This window comes from Cupressus sempervirens, chromosome 10 (assembly GCF_028749045.1).
Source record: "Cupressus sempervirens isolate cs-2001-9-10 chromosome 10, ASM2874904v1, whole genome shotgun sequence".
NCBI classification, from domain to species: Eukaryota; Viridiplantae; Streptophyta; class Pinopsida; order Cupressales; family Cupressaceae; genus Cupressus; species Cupressus sempervirens.
The window spans coordinates 819,385,634-819,398,353 of record NC_143127.1 but is presented as its reverse complement, the minus strand read 5'-3'; the positions used below and the strand labels follow the sequence as shown (position 1 = coordinate 819,398,353).

Sequence of the window (12,720 nt, the reverse complement as noted above, 5' to 3'; positions counted from 1 at the left end):
TCAACATGCACTAAATGTTGTTATTGGGTTCATGTTGAGTTTTCTATGAATTATGATGTTTATCGTTATATATGTTGTACTTTGCATACTATAATTGTGTGTTGTCTTTGATGTTACACAAATGTCATATTAGTTGACAATTAGTGTATGTTGAGCTAACTTGGTCAGTGAAGATAGTTTTCCTACTCTACTAAGAATTCTTGAGTCTACTTTGTACAAAAGGCAGTATCTATCGAGCTCACTCAAGCATCGAAGGAAGTTATGCAAAAAAGAGTGTTAACCGAGCTCACTCAGTTAACAAAGGGAAATTTGAACAGAGTTAGTATTAACCAAGTTAACTCAGTTACCAAAGGGATTTTGTAAGTTTTTAGTGTTAACCAAGATCCTATTTCACTTCAAAATTAGTTTCTACTGCGCTAGGTTGGCTACCAAAGGATTTCCTTAGTTTGGCATGTAAAGCTTAATTACTTTACCTATTGATTCTAGCTGACTATGGTAATGAATATTGGTTATTCTAATTTGTATTTGAGCTTACTTAACAAGTAAAAAGCCAAGTTGTGATTTCAAAGTGCGTGATATGAAAGTTGAAGGAATTAGAAGAAATAAAGAGAGAGAAAGTGAACTTGAAGGATAAGCTTGTATCCTTGTGGAGTAGAAAAGTATTATTCGATCAAGAAGGATCAAGTATGAACCAAAACAAAGATTTGTAATCAACAATTCAGTTGCATCTTAATTAGGCCATTTCATTGTTAGTCTCTAACCATTGTAGCAATGATTGAAAATCTCTTAATAGAGTTGGTTTAGTAGCCATTTATAAATCCTCTTACAAGGTGGCAATTCCTTTGAATTGTTTTAAGACCTCTTGCAAGGTCACTCCTAATAGGGTGATTAAATCCTTTAATAGGGTCACACCTAACAGTGTGTTTTGTAACTTTTAACAAGGCTAGCTCCTAATAGGGCTCACTTCAGAAGAGTGAAAAATAGTAACTAGTTACATTTGGTGGTTTTTCCCAAATTGGGTTTCCACGTTAAATCTTGGTGTCTTATGTGTTCATGTTATTTCTTTTATGCTTGAAAGTAAACTACTGATAACATCTTAAGATCTGCTAAAGTAATACACACTCTACATTTACTGAGTTACAACAATTTTTGTATGCTTACCAAGTATTAGTAGGAATCAGTTTTATTAGTCTAAATTTTATTTGACATCTAAGGGGTCTAGGATTTATTTTAGTAGTAATTGATTCACCCCTCCCCTCTTAGTTACTCCTCTTATATTTCCAACAGTTGGGTTCATGTTGAGTTTTCTATGAATTATGATAATTATCGTTATATATGTTGCACTTTGCATACTAACAAAATATTGTAGGAATGTGGTCTATAATTACCTCCTAAGTCACTAAGAGAATTTATTGCTAGTGTACTATGTAAAAAAGATGATGGGTTCATTTATTATAAGATCATGTGTTTGAAAGATTTTTGTCCTCAATCTAGCAGTTTTCAAAAGTTGCATAGATGCCTACATCTAGATAGCACATATGAAATTTGTAAGATATTAGTTTCTCTTGGAAAGTACAAATCAGTTAGAAATGGTGTTAAAGATGGAAAATAATTAAAGAGGTGTGAATTAGTGAAAAGCGATGTATGTGTGGCTGATTTTATGAAATTATTTCAAGAGAAAATAGTTTATTACTACATAGGTCATACACATAGAGCTAGATGGTTAGATGAGCAATTCAAGTTATGTAAGGACACTTTTTCCTTTGGTGCAATTGTGTTAGTTGTTGAATTTGCTGAAAACTATACACTAAAACCTCAAAATAAAGCGTAACCAATGTATTACAAATCTATACAAGTGTCAATTTGTGTACACATAACATTTATTCATGCACATGATAGTATAGAGGATGATAGAAAAATATTAAGAGAGTATCACTTCTATATCACCGATGATTGAACTCATTCATCAGAGTTTGCATAAGAATGTTTTAGAGTTTTCTATGACAATTTGAGGAAAAGAGATGAAAGATACAATCAACACATTATATGGTTAGACAATTGCACCACACAATTCAAGAATGCAAGGATGTTCTATTGGTTGAGTAGGATTCATGTGACAAACCCTATAAAATAGTAAGGAGTATTGTTATAAATATGAGATCATGTTGTAAATGAAAAGAAGGCACAATAACAACAAGAAGATCATCAGAGGGAAAGAAGAAAAAAAGGACTTGAAGGATAATATTGGAAGGATAGTACAAGGCCTAAAAGTTGAAAACAAAGACACTAAGAAGGGAAAGAGAGATGCAAATGAACTTTTGGCACCTTGTCAAGAAATAAAAATGGAGACTTGTGATCTCCACACTCCTACAAGACACCCTATGTGATATGGAGCTTCTTCGATGAGGATGGGTATATGGAGGATGAACTCACATGAGGTTCATTAGATGGAATTTGGGTATGCTAGGAGCAAGATATGTTATGGGAATTGGATGGATTTGATGAATTTGGGAAGGTTTCAATGATGATAGGAGATGGAAAGGTATTATTGTACTTTTAAGAATAATTTAAAAACTTTACCTTAGGTGTTCTTGCTCCTAGCCTCTTACCTCTAGTAGGATGAGTACTATGTGGTTTTCTTGTACTGCTTGTTGTGCCCTACATTACATATCATTTGAACATATCAATCTAAAGTTCTCTTTAAAATAAAAAATGTATATTTAATTTTATGATATTTCTAGGTGATTAAATAATATCATGTCAAAACTCATGAGGTTCATTAGATGGGGTTTGGGTAATGCTAGGAGCAAGAGATGTGGATGGGAATTAGATGGATTTAATGAATGAGAGGGTTTCAATGATGGTAGGAGATGGAAGAGGATCTATAAGCAAGTTGCTAGTGTCATACCAATTAAGAAACAATATTTTAAAGCCATCACCATCAAATTATCTATGAGTGTGAAATCCCCACCTTCGTATGAATAACATGTATGCCCATAATGTACACATGGATGAGATGACACTGAGATGCATCCATATCTATCGATCACACATGTGCTAACACCTAAAAAAAAATATTGATTGGGCCCCAAAGATGATAATGATGCATGTGATGACAATGCAGGTGACACAAGTGAGGATGACACTGGTGGTGTAGGTAACACAATCAAAGATGACACTAGTGGTGTAGGTGACACAAGTGGAGATGACACTGGTGGTACATGTGATGCTGATGGAGTTGTCATAGGCTGTGATGATCAAGGTGCCATAGGTGATGACGATGGAGATGTCACATGCTGTGATGAACCTGGTGCCATAGATGATGATGATGGAGTTTTCACATGTTGTGATGACCTTAAAGGTGCATCTGATGATGGTCAAGGTTATATAGGTGAAGGAAAACCACCTAACTATGAGCCATGTTGAATGATAACTGTATTCTCTTAAATGATGTACCTGTGCAAATCAAAGCTTAGACAATGCAAATGATAAATTCGATTAGCACATATATATCAATGAAAATCATATTCATGAAAGATTAGAATGAAAACTTAAATGATAGAAAATCCAAAGATAATGAAATTGAAGAACAAACTATCAAATTAAGTCTTCCAAAAGTGTCTCATGTCTCCCTAACTATGATGGCTAATTTGCTCTTAGATCAAGCATCTCAGTGACATCCTAGAATGGGATATTGTGCGATGAATATGAAACTAAATGCAATATGTAATTATAATGATGAAAATACAAAATGATATGCAACTTAATGATGAAAACTAAATATGAAAACTATGGAATAAATAACATGAAACTATGTAATGAACTTGAAATGCCTATAATAACAATGCATGAAATTGGATTTTTCTCACAATACTGTAGAATGCTCTATAACAACAATGCACGAAGACCTCCTCTTTGCTCTAGAAATGTCTTGTATTTATAGATTTTTCAAAGAGCTTGGGGTAAGGTTTGGTTTTTACCAAGGGTAAAGGTTAAATAATAAAATAATAATATCCATGAACCCATTTTGAATAAAATATTCATTATGGAGAATCCAGTCAATTATTAAATTATTATTTGAATAAAATAATAGTATCCATGAGACCCACTTTGAATAAAATATTTATAATGGAGAATCCCAATTAGTTATAATAATATCCATGAGATCTACTTTGAATAAAAATATTCATAATGGAGAATCCCACTTAAAATATAATAATATCCATGAGATCCACTTTAAATAAAAATATTCATAATGGAGAATCCCACTTCAAATATTAAATTATTATCTTGTGTCCATTTTGAATAAAATATGACTTTCATGATTCCACTTTGATTAAAATATGATTTTGGAGCTATTTGAATATAAAATTAATTTTTGAGGATAAATGCCCATTTTAATTTCTTTAAAATTGAATTTCATGTGTAAATTTAAAATGGGTTCAAATAGTTGACTATTTTGAATTTTTGATTTAAATCAAATTTCATTGATTTATCCTCAATTCTCCAAAACACATATGATTTTAACTTTAAAACCCTTGCTAATTTGGTGATAGGCTTGATTAAAAGATGTGCCCAATTTTAGGTGTCTACAAATGCCCCTCTTTGAACTAATATAATGCTCTTGAATCATTTTGGTTTTGATCCAAGTTGAGAAACCTGATGTTTGATGATTTGAAAAAAAAAAAAAAAACTTGAATGCCCCAATTTGATTGGTTGTAGTAGAATGCATTGAATGGTTGAAGAACTTGGAAGAGAAACTTAGATGCTGATGGTTGATATTGATATGTTGCCCCCTTAGAAATGAAATTGGAAAAATCTAATTGTATTTCTGAAAAATGATGATGAAAAGACTATAGAACATGATAAGAGTGGGTGTGCTGAAGAACTGGATCACACAAAAATTTGAAATAACATAGTAGTGTAATTACCAAGTTATATGGAAGATCAATCAAAGAGGTCAAACAAATGAAACAGTCCCATCTCAAGATTCAGAGTTGGGAAAACTAATGTGTCCTAGCTCAAGATATAGAGTTGGACAAATAACGGGTTCATGATAGAACCATTAGCTAGATAGCTAGATGTGGTTGACTTAAATTGATGTAGGATAATCACTTGCAATGAAAAAATGATGTAGTTTTTTAGAATGTCATGTAAATAAGCTCATGGAGGAAAATTCAGGTGCTCTAGTGTATATATTGCACATAGCAGAGATTAAATCTAAGTTGGCAGATTTGGATGAATCTAGTTTAGACAAGGGTTTCATCAATGAAACTAGAGAGAAGGAAATGCTTTATCAAATGTGAAGAGATGGGATGAATGCAATGGTTTAGAGATTGGTGTGGTCGAAATAGGAGAGAATTCCAATGAATGATGTGGCACCAATCATATGAGGTATGTGATTAAAAGGTGAAGGCATGGGTGCCTTTAATGAGCAGGAATTTACATATCAAATGTAGATTGTTTTGTTGCCCTTGGTGATAGGATCAAATGATGACAATGGATAGATTATTTTGATTGAGCATGGATGCACCATTGGGTTTGATGATGAATTAAGGATAAGGGATTTTAATTGTACACATTAGTAGACTAATGATGTTGCTATTGACAAAGATAGTTTCTTTGATATCAAGTGTCATTGGGGTCATGAATAGAGGGTAAACCTCAAACTTTATACCAAACCTTTGAAAATAAGTTTTGGATGAGGAAAACAAGAACTGAAGGAATGAAATGCAAACCTAGGCAACATGAAATGTGATACAAATCTAAGTTATAAAATGCAACTAATTGTCACTTTTTGTGAAGAGATGCCTTTTAATTATCATCATTGAGCACTACAAACATGATATAGTACAATTACCATGGGTTCAACCATGGCATTGATATGAATACTTTATCATTCTAAGAAAAAAAAAAGAAAACTATGTACATGAAAGAAAACTATTTACATTATGTACAATATTGACAATAAATTAAAAAATTGCTGCAATATTTAAGAAACACTACAAATAGAAAACAAAGAAAAGACAAATGATTTCATCCTAGCGTATCTAGTCTTGGTCATCACGAGTCACTAGAAATCATGGCATAAGAGAAAATATTCATTTCTCAATCCTTTGTAGTCACGGTTGTGTGTGAAGCAAGTGTAATGATGCTGTGACTTTGTGTATCTTGTGGTAGGAAGTATTTGTCCAAGTTGATTGTGGTGGTTCATGGCATATCTTGATGTTTTTGTGATTTTTGGAAAATGTTTTAAATGTTTTGGGAATTTTTGAAAAATATTTAAATGTTTTGTAATTTTTGATGAATATTCAAATGTTTTCAGAATTTTTGAAAAATATGTGAATGTTTTTTGAAATTTTTAAAAATATGTGAATATTTTTAAAATTTTCAAAAAATATGTGAATTGTTTTGAAAATTATAGATTTTGAATGTTTTTTTTATTTTTGAAAAAAAAAAATGTTGGAAATGTTTTTAATCTCCATAAAAGTGGGAACAATATGATTCGTAGAGGAAGGAAAACCTTTATTTATATGCAAGGAATTAAATATCTATGTGGGTTCGTAATGAAAGATGAGTAGAGATTTGCATAACATTTGGGGGTCCTAATATGTAAGGTGTAATTCTGCATATATTAATAGCCTTTATGGACAATTACAAGGCCAACATTGGGATGTTTCTCTAGATGTGTTCCAAGATGGATACTCTCAAGGCCTATGGAAAGGTGTTTAGGGGCCTAAAAAAGATGCTTGGGCCTAAATGGGCACTTGAGGGGCATAAAAAAGGCACTAGAGGGGCCTGAAAAAGGTGTTTGGGCCTAAAAAGGCACTTGAGGGGCCTAAAAAAGGTGCTAGAGAGGCCTAAAAAAGGAGTTTGGACCTAAATAGGCACTAGAGGGGGAGCCAAGCTCTCATGCTTACACTTACTTATTATGTGCCCCCAGTTGAGTGAGGATGAAAGAGTCTGATGGATATCTGGGCTTTCGAGATAACATTAATATATTTGTTGAAAGGGGTGAGACCAATCATGGCCACTACAACATAAATAAGACTAATGATCAATTGGGAATTGTTGTTCATGACAAGAGGAAGGAAAAGGGGACACCTCTTGTGCTATTTTCATTGTGTCAGATTTTCCATAGCCCAATGAGATGTTTTAGGACATAACTACACTGATTCTTAATATCAGTGAGGCATGTTGGATTCAAATATTTCATGTCCTATCGTATAGCCTATTTGAGCTCAAATGAGCCACATTTGATAGGAATTTTGAGGTGTTGTTAATTTTTTTTGAGCTTTTGTGGCTATGTTTGGCAATTATGAACCCCCTTTTGAATGGTTTTGGCAATTTTTGACAATTTTTGAATTTTTTTGATAATTTTTGGAAATTTTTTATTTTTTTGATAATTTTCAACAATTTTTGAATTTTTAAAATAATTTTCGACAAATTTTGAATTTTTTGATATTTTTAACAATTTTTGAATGTTATATTCTAGGATGATACATTGTGAAAGAGAAACTGACTAGTTTTATTGATTGATATCAATATTTGCACTCACAAATTTCTTCTTCTCTTACTAATGTTGATGCTCAAAGAGTTTTTATTCATAACTTTTGACCATACATTAGAGATAAGATTTTATTTATGAAATTCCTATCATTCTCATAGTTTTCTAAATAAATTTATGAATATTAAAATTCATTGAGTCATTATGATGACTTTTCATCTATGAATCAAATTGATAAATCCAAAGAGACTTCTCAAACTTACAGATCCTTTACAAAATTATAATAAAATTAATATGCATTCTTCTAATAAAATTAAAATTCAATTTTTACCTACAACTCCTCCCACCATGGCTCATATTATTAATAGTAAACCAAAGAATTCGGACTTTACATGGGTTTATGATTCCTTGCATTCTATTATGCTTTAGTTGTTAAACACCAAATTGATCAAACATCCCCCACTCATCTCCTTGATACTTCAAAACCTTTGTCTGTTTCTGCTTAACCCAAAGGCAGTTTGTAATATCATCATACTCCTAGACATTATAATCAGTTATCTATACATATTAGAAATGAAACTCAAGATCTCAATGACATTATGTATGATATAAAACCAATATGTAATGTATAGATTCTATTAACCTATTCTAAACACAAAATTTGTGCATTATATGTACTAGTTATTAGGGTTGTAGGATTTTGACTCTAAATGTGTCTAGGGTTAATCTATAATAGATTTAAAATCAAAGAAGTTATTCCTAAATATGGAAACATGTGTAGACCTCTTATACACTCTTTATTGAAAATTTGACCTAACTAGCCTCTATATAAGGAGAACAACTAGATCTAAATGTGCTAACCAAACTAGTATCTTGAGTCTCCTATGTAGTAAGAATTGATAAAAATATTTAAAATAACACCAGTATAACTATAATTGAAAAGAAAGAAGTTAAAAATTAATCTATTCCAACAACTTAACAATTTTTTATGCAACCTTAATAGAAACTATGACAATTAGATTAGAGGATTATTTTGTGTATATTTATCCATTATATATTCTATTATGGGATTAGGTTTAGGCATATTTGAGCATCAACACTAACTTTTCCTTAAATTTGATCTAATTTAACTAGATGGAGATGTATTAGTTTGGATAGATTCCTTTCTCTATTTAGCACATGCAAATGAAATTTGAACATAAATGAGTTGAATTCACACTTTTAAAATTAATTTCATAATTTTAAATTTAAGAATGAATTGTAATAAATAAAAGTGCTATAAACCCAATTTATGAATTAATATTACTAAAAAAAATTACTAATAGATAAGATTATGTCTCAACTAATCATTGAAAAGGATATGACAATTATTGTGCACATTATAAACCCTTATCGTAATCCAAAATGGAATGGTCTCATAAATCTACGTCTACATTGCATTCATATTTTAATGTCCCACATTTGAAATTTCAATTTAGATGCATTAAACTAATATTTTTAAAAAAAAAAAATACTTCTCATAGAGAAGGACATACGAACTAATCTACCCACGATAACCTTGTGAACTATGTATGATAGAGTGAAGGCCGCAAAAATCTACATCCTGTCATTAAATGTACAAGATCATAAGGAGTGAAAGCCACATAAATCAATGTCTTCATAAAAACATTTTTGGGCAGGCCAAATCACTCTATCAATATACAGCTGAATATCTAATTGTAATTAAGCAATGGATTAGAACATTAATAGCTGCGTCTTAGTTATGGAAAACATCTATAAAATGTAAGAGAGGCCAAGGAAAAATGTACGCCAGGAAGCTCTACTCTGTCTGCTTTAAGTTGGTGTGCCTTCTTATTATGGCGAATTCACCAAACCTGTTTGAAGCTTGTGAAAGTGGTGATATAGCCCAAGCCAAAGAACTTCTTAAACTCAAAAAATATGCTCTGACAGAATTAGAGATTAAGAAGACGGCGAGAGAGGAAAGAACATGTTTACATCTTGCAGTGCTCGCAGGAGACCGAGGTTCAAGTTCTCTTCTCGAACTTATTTGTATTAAATTTAAAGGTAGTTTATTTATTTATACGTGCTTGTTCTTGACAAGCTATGTGATTCATTATGGATGCAGGATTGTTGAGAAGTTTGGTGAAACATTTAAATGAAGAGACATTCAACATGAGGAGACACTGCTTTGCACTTAGCTGTGTGGAAATATCGTGCGGATCTGGTGGAACTGCTGTTAGACGATTGTAAGGCTGATTTGAGGGTGCGGAATAGCAAGGGAGAAACTCCGCTATGCATAGCAGTAAAGTTTGGATTTTTGGATGTTGTTAAGAAGATGATAGATCATCAACTGGAGACAGTCCAAAAGTTATGCAAAGAACAAAAGATTCTGCATCTTGCTGTGAAACTGAACCGATTCAAGATTGTTCAGTGTTTAACAGAGGAAGTTGAAATTATCAAAGAGCTTATCAACCAACGTGCTGAAGGCTCTGGCACAGAAACTTCATGTGATGATAAAGTTTATGAAGCGTCTCTCACAAAGTCATCTGAAGGTGAAGTTATTGAAGGAGATATTGCGCTTAGAGACCAAAAAGATGCTAACAGCCTGCCAGTGGTTGAAGGAGACACTCCTTTACATATTGCAGCTAGGAACAAAAATGAACCAGTAAGTTTCTCGATTTCTTCGTTAGTGTGATTTTTGAGGCTGGTTGTAACAGAACAATCAGGTTAATATATTGAATTTTAATGAGGGAGAGATATTAAATTTAGGGATTGTTAGAAAGATCACACTAACTTTGTGTTTCTATGCGGTTGTTTAAGTGATTTTTGTGCTTTAAGTAGTTAAGTGTTCTTATGAACATTTTAAATTGTTTAAAAAAATAATTTAGAATCTTTAATTAAAATTAATAAAAATGTAAAAAGTACCATTCAATTAATTAATTTACATTTCAAATTTCCTACCAGCAAAATATATATTCATGGGGCCACTAGCTACAATTATTTCATAGTTGACTTACATTTTGCAAGCTTAATTTTTTTTTACACTCAAAATTGGGTCATTGTTTTTTAAACTCTTGAAAATATTTTTTCTTAATTTAAATAATGATTTATAATAAAATAATAAATTTTAATAGAATTGAAAGGAGGAATTTGAATTTCACATAGTTAGTTTCTTTTAGCTTTCCTAATTTTCATTTTTTATTTGTAGTATATTTCTCTTTTCCATCTTTTATGGAATAAATAAGCCACACCTAAATCATAAATGGATGAGGATGGAGTAAGGAAATAACTTGCACTCCTTTGTTATCTTACTTTGACTTATTCATTTATTTCCTTTTTATTCCTTCTAAGAACTTTCTCCCACTCCTTACACCTCCACAATATTTTTTTACCATTTTTACTTATTTATACTATTATCCTTATGCTTATATCTTTATATCTTCTTCGCATTCTCAAGTTGCCTTACCTTTTATCTCTTTTTCTCCTCATGTCATTCTTAATTTTTAACTATTTTTCTTTTTTTCATCTCGTTAGTATTAATAATATTTTCTTCTTCTTCCCTTACTTTGACTCAGTGTATATTTATAATATTTTTGCCCTTCCGACCCCTCCACTGTATTTTATACTATTATTAGTTTCCTCTCATTCTGGTCCAGATGGCTTAAACATCACTGTAACTTAAATTTTTACAGCTGTTTGGTTGCAGGCATAAGAATGGCTATTCTAATAACAACTATTTTTTGGAATGGGTATAAAGCTCATTCTAGAGGGAAAATGAGAATATGTATTCCTATTCTCTATGCCAATTGACTAATCAAAACGAAAATAGAAAACGTTTTCCAAATTTTGTGTGTTGAATTTTTAGCATATTATCTTGTTTGTTTAATGATATTAATAATCATGAAACAAAATTAAGATGTAAATCTTTTGGGCGCAGATTGTGGACTTGTTGCGGAAGGTGGCTGGGGCGAACAAGCATGCCCTCAACAGCGAGGGGAAAACGCCGCTGGACGTAGCGAGAGAAGTCACAGAATACCACGAGTCATTCAGGATTATTAAGAAGCTCACAGACTATCCACACAAAGATTCCAAGCCATTCATGTACTGCGCGCCAGAGGTGAGCCAAGAGAAACACAAGAGAGCCACGGATATGGTTGACAGATCCTTCGCTGAGAGGCGCAACACAGAACTGGTGGTAGCAGCATTGTTGGCCACCATGTCTTTTACGGCTGTCTTCACTGTTCCCGGTGGTTCCTACTCGGATTCTACCAACGATCCCAATTACCGAGGGACTCCCATCTTCCTAAGCTACTATATGTTTAAGCTCTTTATTATATTCGACTGCATAGCCTTTTTTCTGTCTCTCTTCGTCTGTATAATGTGGCAGATGGCTTCAGAGCTTACAACAGAGGACAAGATGTTCTTCATGACCCTCAATACTTTGCTCACCTGCTCCAGCTTTGGATTCATCTCTTGCAGTTTTATGGCTGCAGTCTACACTATTTTGGCGCATAGAGATTGGATCCTGGCCTGGGTGATCTTGGCTATTCTGTTGTTCATTGATTTCTGTGGGGCATTGGCTTCTTTCCATCAATTGGCATTGTTTGCTATTGGGCGAGCAAGATTCCATCGCTTGTGCGGTGTACCTCGTCGACTCGATGATTTTATTGAATATCTGTGGGAAGTAGCAGAACGTTGCGGTGTTCTCAACATTATCCGCAGAGTTGATGACGTTTCCCATGATGCAATGGAAGGAGAATCTGCTTCACCTTCCAACAAAGCAGGGGACGGGAAACATGATGAAGATGAACATGAACATGAACATGGACGATACAACTGCTCATGCTCTTCTTCACCGTGCCTCCGCAACGTCGCTCAATCTGTTTAGCTCTCAACGTCCCACACTGAACACATCTAGATGGCTTTGTTTACAAATCTGTGGTATGTCTATCTCGTATTGTAGGTCATGTGACACTACTATATTTTCCACACTATTATGTATAATATTATGTTTGTAATGTTTTTTTTTATAGATAATGGGTAGAAGTCTAGATAAGAAGCTCACAAGTTATCATTATGTTGTAGGTTCTTATTTTATGTTTGTAATATTAAAGTTCATGTATGTAAATATATAGTAAGTAGTTATGATTGATATGGTTTTTTCTTCAATAGATTTGTTTGGTTGATGGAATATGATTTGAAAATTGGCATTT

The 12,720-nt window shown here is 32.6% G+C and overlaps 1 pseudogene; it reads left to right on the top strand.

Annotated features, from left to right (window-relative positions):
- Positions 1–9,349: 9,349 nt before the first annotated feature.
- LOC149536461 (uncharacterized) lies at positions 9,350–12,491 on the top strand (annotated as a pseudogene).
- The last annotated feature ends 229 nt before the right edge of the window (positions 12,492–12,720 follow it).